The following is an 8856-nucleotide window of genomic DNA, read 5'->3' on the forward strand; positions in this document are numbered from 1 at the left end:
GGTACATAGTTGTATATTTTCAGTTGTGGGTCCTTCTGGTTGTGGCATGTGGGACACTGCCTCAGCATGGCTTGATGAGCGGCGCCATGTCCATGCCCAGGATCCCAACAAGTGAAACCCTGGGCCGCCAAATTGGAGCACTGGAACTTAACCACTCGGCTGCAGGGCAGGCCCCTCTCTTTATATTTTTTGCTCTGTTTTGAGATACCTTTTCTACTTTTCAGGCTACTTAGTAAGACTCAATCATTCTCCTTCAATATATATTCAATGTTATGTTTTAAAAATCATGATTTTCATATGTTTACTTGTGTAAAAATGTTATAGCTGCTTTATTTATAATAGCCCCAAGTGAGAACAACTCGAACATCCGTTGTCTTGAGAGTGAATAAGCAGTGTTGTATAGTCACTTAATAGAATACCACTCAGCATTAAAAAGGAAAAAAACCACAGATATACGCAACAACATGAATGAATCTCAAAAACATTATACTGAGCGGAAGAAGCCAGACATAAAAAACTACTTACAATAAGGTTCTATCCACATGAAGTTCTAAATCAAACAAAACTAATCCATGATGATAAAAAATCAGAAATTGCCCAGAGGGGAAATGAGGAAGGATGGGAATTTACTGGGAAGTAGCAGGAGGTGATGGAAATATTCTATATGTTGATAGGGTTGTGGGTTAAATGGGTGTATAGATTTATCAAAGTTCTTCAAACTGTACACTTAAGATCTGTGCATTTCACTGCATGTAAAATCTCAAAAAGGGAACAAAAGCATGCTTTTTGTTCCCTAGTCTTGTGTGTATGTATTGAATTTAGTCATCTCAAGTGCTTCTATTTGTGTATTTATGTATTTATTTATGGTTTAAGTTGTCTTCCATCTTCTCTAGTAATTCGAAGACTAGTACTCTTTCAGCCTCCAAGGAAGAGAAGTTTCAACACAACTGTTCGGCTTCCCCAAAGCTCCTTTGGGGTCAGGATTACCAGCAGGTCCCCTAAAGAACAGTGCCAGGGCAGGTCCTATCCTGCCACGTGGAGGCTACACTCTCTCCATTATCCAGTGTGTTCTAATCCTCTTCCCTTTCTCTCTATCCTCACTCTAACCTGAGGCCTCACTCATGCCATCTACTGCCCACTGTGCGTGTTTGCTGGTTCCCATATATTCGTGTTTCAAGTGGGGTCATGTAGTTGAATTGGAAGTGAGAGAGAAGGGGAAAAGAGATGTGATAGCCTGATTCATTTTGTAAACTACTTGGTATCCAGAACTGTGTGCCTTATGTTTAGTAAGTACTCAAAAAATATTTGTTAAATTGAGTGAAGAACACAGTTGAGTAATTAGGAGACCTAGAAAATCCCAGAATCGTTGAATGTAATACTGTTTCAGTCTCAATCTCTCTCTTGTAGGGGTGGCACTAAAATCAAGGATTATACAAATCCAAAGACTGAGTAGGAACTAACGTCAGTGAGCAGAGAAGATGGTGCAAATCTGCCACCAACTGTGGGAACAACCAGAAGCAGATAATGAAACTTGGGTTGTAAAGCAAGAGTTCTGGGAGCTAGAAAGTCAGGTAGGAAGGGGTAGGTTAAGAGAGTCAGTAGAAGGACTGTCCTGGGTATAAACTATGATGAGAATTGTGGTCCAACAATAGAGACCCTCAGACTCTGTTAATAAAATAAGTCCTGGAGGACGTCAGCTTCTGCCTAGGTCTATGAAGCTGGAAAGAGCATTTCTCTCACTGCAAAAACAATAAGCTAGTTTATCTACAAAATCGTAACTTTTATTGAGCCAGTAAGAGAGCTGAGGTCACAGGATAACCAACTAGCATGAAATCAAGAAAAGACAGGTGCTTCTAAACACAGATGAGATGCAAGCACTGGGTTATCTGTGGCAGAGCATGGGAAGGAAGATGGGGCAGCCATACAAGCAGGAAAGGAGAATTCTGCTAAATTTTTTAATAAATTGTGAAAGACTGAGTGTGGGCTGGCATGCTTGTAGAACCCTATGGGAGCCACAATCATAAGGGGAGTTCACATCCACTCCCAGACACCTCTCCAGGGACCTCCACTGGGCAGACAAGACAAAGACGGAGGACAGGGTGGCAGACAAGAGGAAGACTCCTGGGTGTTACAGGCCTAGAGGAGAGGAGTGGCTGTCATTTCAGGAAAGGGAGGAAGAAGCCCAGGCTCTTCCCCGCTAAGGAAAAAGAGACTTACATTGATGGAGAAAGGCAGCAAGCCTGTTCTCCCCAAGGGACAGGTAGAGACCCATTACAGCTGGAGAAATAGGAAAAGGAAAAACACCTCTAATCCTGCGGGAGGGACTGGAAACTGTCCTCGGCCTTCTATTACAAGTCATAATGCTGGGGGAGGGTCAGGATCACCGAGACCTAGGAACGCAGAACCTGCCTAAAAATGAAGTTGGAACAGGACCACAGAAAAGCTGTCTTCCTTCCCACCACCCCTACAACCAGTCTAGTAATAAGCAACAAGCAGTTTACTGCTTGGAGAAGGGCATGAGCTAGACTGACCCTCTCTGAGTGGTAGGAGCAGAGAAGGCCTAAAGCTGAAAGTAGGACAGCAGCATCGAGAAGGAAACTTTAGCAAAGCAGTCCTAACCATAGGCACAAAATAACTAGAGGAATTTGAAAATGATGATGCACTGAACATAACCATAGCAACAATAAAACCCAAGCCCAGCTCAACTCCTGACTAGACTAACTCAACCTCCTACAATAACAGCCTAGCAGAAAAAGATGCATGCCCATTTCTAAGCATAAATAATATCTATCTCAGCCTCTCCTGTCTACACACAAGGTCCGCATTCAATCAGCAATTATAGGAAACACATGCACCACTTTCAAGAGACAAAGCAATCTAGAGATGATGGAACTATCAGACAGGGAATGTAAAGTAATTATGATTAATGTGTTAAAGTCTCTAATATAAAATGTAGGCAACATGAATGAAAAGATGAGTTAAAACAGAGAGATGGAAACTACAAGAAAATATAAAAAGGAAATGCTAGAAATAAAAAAAACGTATCAATAGAGATAAAGAATGCCTTCAATGAGCTCGTGAGTAAACTCAACACAGCCCAAGGAAAGAATCAGGGAACTTGAAGACAGGTCAATAGAGAGGACCCAAAGTCAATGGAGAGGACCCAAACTAAGGACCAAAGTAAGAAAAAAGAATGTGAGGGTGAAGGAGTGGAAGGGGTGGATAGACCATCCAAGAGTTGTGGAACAAAATGATCCCAACATACGTATAATGGGAATCTAAGAAGGAGAAGAGAGAAAGAATAACGCAGGAAAAAAGATTCGAAGAGATCAGTAGAATTTCCCAAAGATTATGAAAGATATCAAACATATCATACCATACATCCAGGGAATCTCAGGTCCTCCCTAAAAGGATGAAACATACACACCCCTAGACACACAATATTCAAACTGCTGAAGACCAAAGATAAAGAGAGAATCTTAAAGGCAGCCAGGGGAAAAGAAAAGACACATTACATACAGAGGAATTGAAACAGACTTCTAGTCACAAATTCCGCAGTCCAGAAGACAAGGGAGTGACATGTTGGCAGTGGAAGGGAAGGTGTCAGCACCTTACATTCTCAGAGTTTTCCCTTGAGATGCACACTCCCTTTGTGGATCTTTCACTAAACGCTATTGTTCCCACAATACAGAAATGAATGGCCACTGCTCTCTCATAACATTCTGACACACCTGTGGACATTGACCTTTCCTTTAATTTACCTTAGCAGTGGTAAATAATGGGGCCATTCAGTAATGGTTAATAAGATTTTACTCAAGGGTTGGGGAAAGCAGAAGGAAATTACACATACGTGATGTGGTGTGCAGACAAGGTAGGCCTTTCTTCATCCCCTAAGGTGAATCGTGATTGTTCTAGGACAGGAGTCTGCAAACATTTTCTGTAAAGGGCCAAATAATGTTTTAGACTGTGTGAGCCACATGTGGTCTCTTTATTTCTTCCTCTTCCTCTTGTTCTTCTTCCCTTTAATAATGTAAAAAAATACGAAAAAATTCTTAGCTTGTAGGCTGAACAAAAACAGTCCATGAGCTGGATTTGGCCTGTGAACCTTAATTTGCTGACCCCTGCTGTAGGTCATTCATGGTAATTCCACTCCCTTTTGCTAATGAATGGTTTAAGACATATATGGTCCAGGTTTGACCAGTGCATCACGATGGGAAGTCTTCTTGGGTTTAACCTGCTGATAAAAAAAATGTGGTGCATGGGAAGAAATACTCTTCTCTGTGGCTGATTTTTGTGTGTTGTGTGTATTATGTCTATGTATGATGCTAGGTGACAACCATGAGAAGGCAAGCCTAAGACAAAGGCAAAACCTTGAGAATGGTAGCACGGAAAGGAGGTGTGAGCCACTGTCTTTGATGATGTCTTTTCTCTGCTGAATTATTGTAGAAAAGCCTATGTCTATACTATTTATTTTATAGATATAAAGGTAGTTATGAGCTATATAAGCTACTTTTACTGAGGTTTTCTCTGACTTACAGCTGAAAGCAGCCTATTTACTATAGATAGTAAGTTACAACTACGTAGCAGATAGCTTTGTGGGTACCTTTGTGTGTTCACAGGCCCCAGGCCAGTGCCAGCTCCAGAATTTTTACCTTGGAGGAACAAAGAACAGCACTTTGATTGGAATAAACAGGTTAATGCTCTGTAGGTATCGCAGTTTACAAAAGACTGAAGAGTCATTTATCTACGTCCAAAAAATGGGATGTTTTCATGAAGATTATAAGGTATTAAAGTGTTCCAACCTCCTACTATGCTACAACTGTTCAGGCCAATGTGCAAGGCATCATCATCGTTACCTCTTGTGGTAGTTTGGATCGTTGCTCCCAATTCTTCATTCCTTCTGTGTTCTAGAATTGTACATCTACACCCTTTGCAGGTACCTTTGCAGTACCTCTCACTAGAGTAGATAGAATATATTTTCTCCGTCTCATTGATGTTGAGCTTGACCATATGACCTGTTTTGGCCAATGAAACATTGGCAGAAATGACAGTGTGCCAGTTGGTTGAGGGTGAGGGGTAGCCTTAGAAAGGATATCATATTTCCAGTCATTCCTGTTGTGTTCCTGGGATCCACTAGAAGAAGAGCATGCCCCAGGTAGCTAATGCCTTATCAGTTTGGGCCCCAGAAGTAGGATATATGGAACCAAATGGGAACCCGACCATAAGCCTGCATTCCAACCTGGCCTAGCTGAGCCCAGCCTAGATCAGTGAGCCCAGCCAATTCATGAGAAAAATAAATGCTTGTGGTTATAAATCATGAAGAATTTTAAGATGTTTTAAAATTAAAAAAAAAAAACTCTATCTAGTTTCCCATCTCTCTAGAGGCAGACTTTTCTTCTATTAGGTAGAAAGATGGGTGTATTCCTTCAAACATATTAAACTCTATGTGTCCAGATCCAAATGAGCAAGGCTGAGAGAAACACTTCCCTTTCTTACTGTGGGCCTTCTTTCAAGTTCCCATATCCTGTCTCAAGATGTGCCTCTTCTGAGGATCACTAACATTGGCAATACCTACTTCCTTCATGGAGAAACCCCACTCCTGGCCACAGGGACAGTTATACCCCTAGCAGGGGTACAAGTACATCGGAACATTACAGAGGGTCTGCTACTTCTATCCTTTTAGTTAGAAAAACAAAAACAACTATTACACAGGAAAATAAATCTTATTGCCAGAGGAAAAGTAAATGAACTCTACTTGCCACCAACCAATAATTTTGGTGGTTAATTTTATTTTCTTAGATGGTTTGACATTATTAATCACAAAATGTACCATAAGTGAAAAAACCTAGGGTGAGTTCAAAGTGATGCTGATCTACATTTTCTCATTTCAAACCCCTGGGTACTAATGTGTTTTGGAATAGAGGATATTTTGGATTTTAGAAAAGAACACGCACAAACAATTTTTAAAACTCTCATTTTTTTCCTTAAAACCAATTTTAATGGAGTATAATTTACATGTAATAAAACATATCCATTTTAAGTGTATCTAATGAGATTAGGCCATTGTATACCCTTATGCTACCACCACCACAATCAAGGTTAAAAACATTCCCATCACCCAGAAAGTTCCTTCCAAACCCTCTGGCCTTAATCAAGCCCCATAACCAAATACACTCATATTTCTGCACTGACGTATATGGATATTCACACTGAATGTTGCAAAGAATATTAATATCTTATATCATAGCGTGCGAGATTTTCCTGCTAAATGCATTTGTCATAAGCTTCCAGAAACCTTTCAGTTTTTGAAACATTTTGGATTTTGAAATTGTTGACAAGGGATTATGGATCTGTTATAAAAGGAGTTATATAATAATGAAAAAGAAATAAAGGCGAGAATAACACTTACATAGATTTATACATGTTGGTTGCTTATACAGAGACATCCTGGACTTATGACAAATAGACTTATGAACAAAGGAACTTCTGAACAATCTTTTGGAAACTAACTTAAAGAAAATTTTATTAACTAGTGTATACTTTGTACCTAGTAGTATGCCTAGCATGTAATGGGTACCCAGGGACAGGTTTTGTTTTGACCCTTGATAATTCTACCCAACTCATACCTCTAGACCACCATCTTTTCATTTTTTGTACTGATATTTCCCTCAGAAACTTTATTTATTTAAAAAGCTTTAATTTTTTTCTACTTGTTTATTGTCTGTCACTTCCTCTAAAACTGTGCTGTCCAATACTGTGGTCATCAGCCACACGTGGCTATTTAAACTCAAATTAATGACACATAAAATGAAAATTTCCATTCCTTAGCCACATTTTATTTGCTTGATAGCCATATGTGACTAATGGCTACTGTACCAATGGCTACTGTACTGTATAGTGTGGATAAAGAGCAGTTCTGCCACTGTGGAAAGTTCCTTTGGATAGAGTTGCTCTGTCTTGTTCACCACTTTATTCCCAGGGCCTTACACAGTGCTTGGGATCCAGTAGATGATCAACAAATATTTGTTGAATAAATGTTTTTAGCTCATCTGGAAAAGCCATCATGTCAATGTAAAGCAAAGATTCTCTTTTGAAATACAGATGTTTTGAACAGCAATGGCTCTTAGAAGCTAAAATCCTTTCTTTGAAAAAGTAAAAAATTAGATTATATTTTAGACTGTATTGTAGCTTTGATTGTTAACGGTTTTCAGTCACTGAGTGCTTATCCCATACCAGGCGCTTTTCTAAATACTTTATACATATTACCTCATTAATTTTCACAACCACCTTATGATGTATACACTATTCCCTACTTACAGCTGAGGAAACTGAGATGCAAGAGGAAAGTAACTTGCCCAGGATTACACTTGCTATTAAGTGTAACAAGCTATTAAGTGCCAGGGCCAGAACTTGGGACCCAGCAGTCTGGCTCCAGAGCAATTAACCACAACACTGAGCTCTTTTGTGATTATTTTTAATAAGGACCATTTAGTCTCTTCTTTCCAGTATTTAAAACTCTTTTTACTTTTTTATTTTTTTCATTTAATTGCATTTAGCTGGGACACCCTAAAAAATGTTCAATAATAGCTGTTACAGCCCTGCGTCCTTGTTGGGTCCCAGACTTTAATGTGAATACTTCTGCCATTTGACTCTAATGTATGATGTTACTGCTGTTTTCTGATGATTATCTTGATCTAATTAAGGAAATGTTCTTTTATTTCTAGTTTACTAAGAATTTTTAACAGTTAGAAATGACTGTTGAATGTTACACAATGCATCCCTAGAGAATATCATTTGGCTTTTCTCATTTAACTTAATAAAGGAGATTTCTTAATGTTAAACCACCATTCTTGGAATAAACCATACTTTGTCACAGTGTGAATTCTTCTTACTACCACATTACTGGCTTTGATTTTTCTTTTCTTTTTTTTTTTGAGGAAGATTAGCCCTGAGCTAACATCTGCCAATCCTCCTCTTTTTTTTTTTCTGAGGAATACTGGCCTTGAGCTAACATCCATGCCCATCTTCCTCTACTTTATATGTGGGACGCCTACCACAGCATGGTGTGTCACACCAGTGCCATGTCCCCACCCAGGATCCGAACCAGCGAACCCTGGGCCGCCAAAGCGGAACCTGCGCACTTAACGGCTGCACCACCGGGGTTTGATATCTTAATACTCAGTTTTGTCTCCATAACAAAATCATCACAGTGAGAAAGAAGGAACCCCCCCTCCCAACCCCCAGGGGTCTTTTTTTTGGTACTGTTTACCTTGGGTTCTACTAACCTTGTAGAATAAACTGGGAATTTTTTTCCTTTTGGGGGGATTCTTCGCTTCCCAAAATCCAACCAGGTTTGAGTACCCCACCTCACTCCTTTCTTCCTTCCTGGGGTGCCCCACAGTACTATCAATCACTTAACCATGAGGATTTTTTCTCACACTAGCTCTCAAGACTCCTCATAAACTGGACTCACCTACGGATCCCCAACAAAGCCTGTGCATCATTCAGCTTTCTCACGCTCCTTGCACAGGCCACAGACCTTCCCACTTCCAAGCCTTTGCTAATTTCCTGCCGCTCGCCTTGCTAAATCCTAAGCATTGAGTTTGAGGAGGGAGATACGGGGTGGTGTTGACTATGGCAGAATAAAGTAGAACTAGCATGGCAGAATAAAGTAGAATTAACATTCGAGGCAGAGACTATGTAGCTGCTTGACACCCCTCACTTCACGTAACCCTCAGAATCCTGGGCTTTGTCATTTTTATTTCGTAGACGGGAAAATAAACTTGATAAATGTTAAACACTAATAAGTGGAGATGCCAGAGTTTAAAACCAGGACTGCTTGATTCCAAAGTGATT

The sequence above is a fragment of the Equus asinus genome, chromosome 3 (assembly GCF_041296235.1).
Source record: "Equus asinus isolate D_3611 breed Donkey chromosome 3, EquAss-T2T_v2, whole genome shotgun sequence".
In the NCBI taxonomy this organism is placed as follows: Eukaryota; Metazoa; Chordata; class Mammalia; order Perissodactyla; family Equidae; genus Equus; species Equus asinus.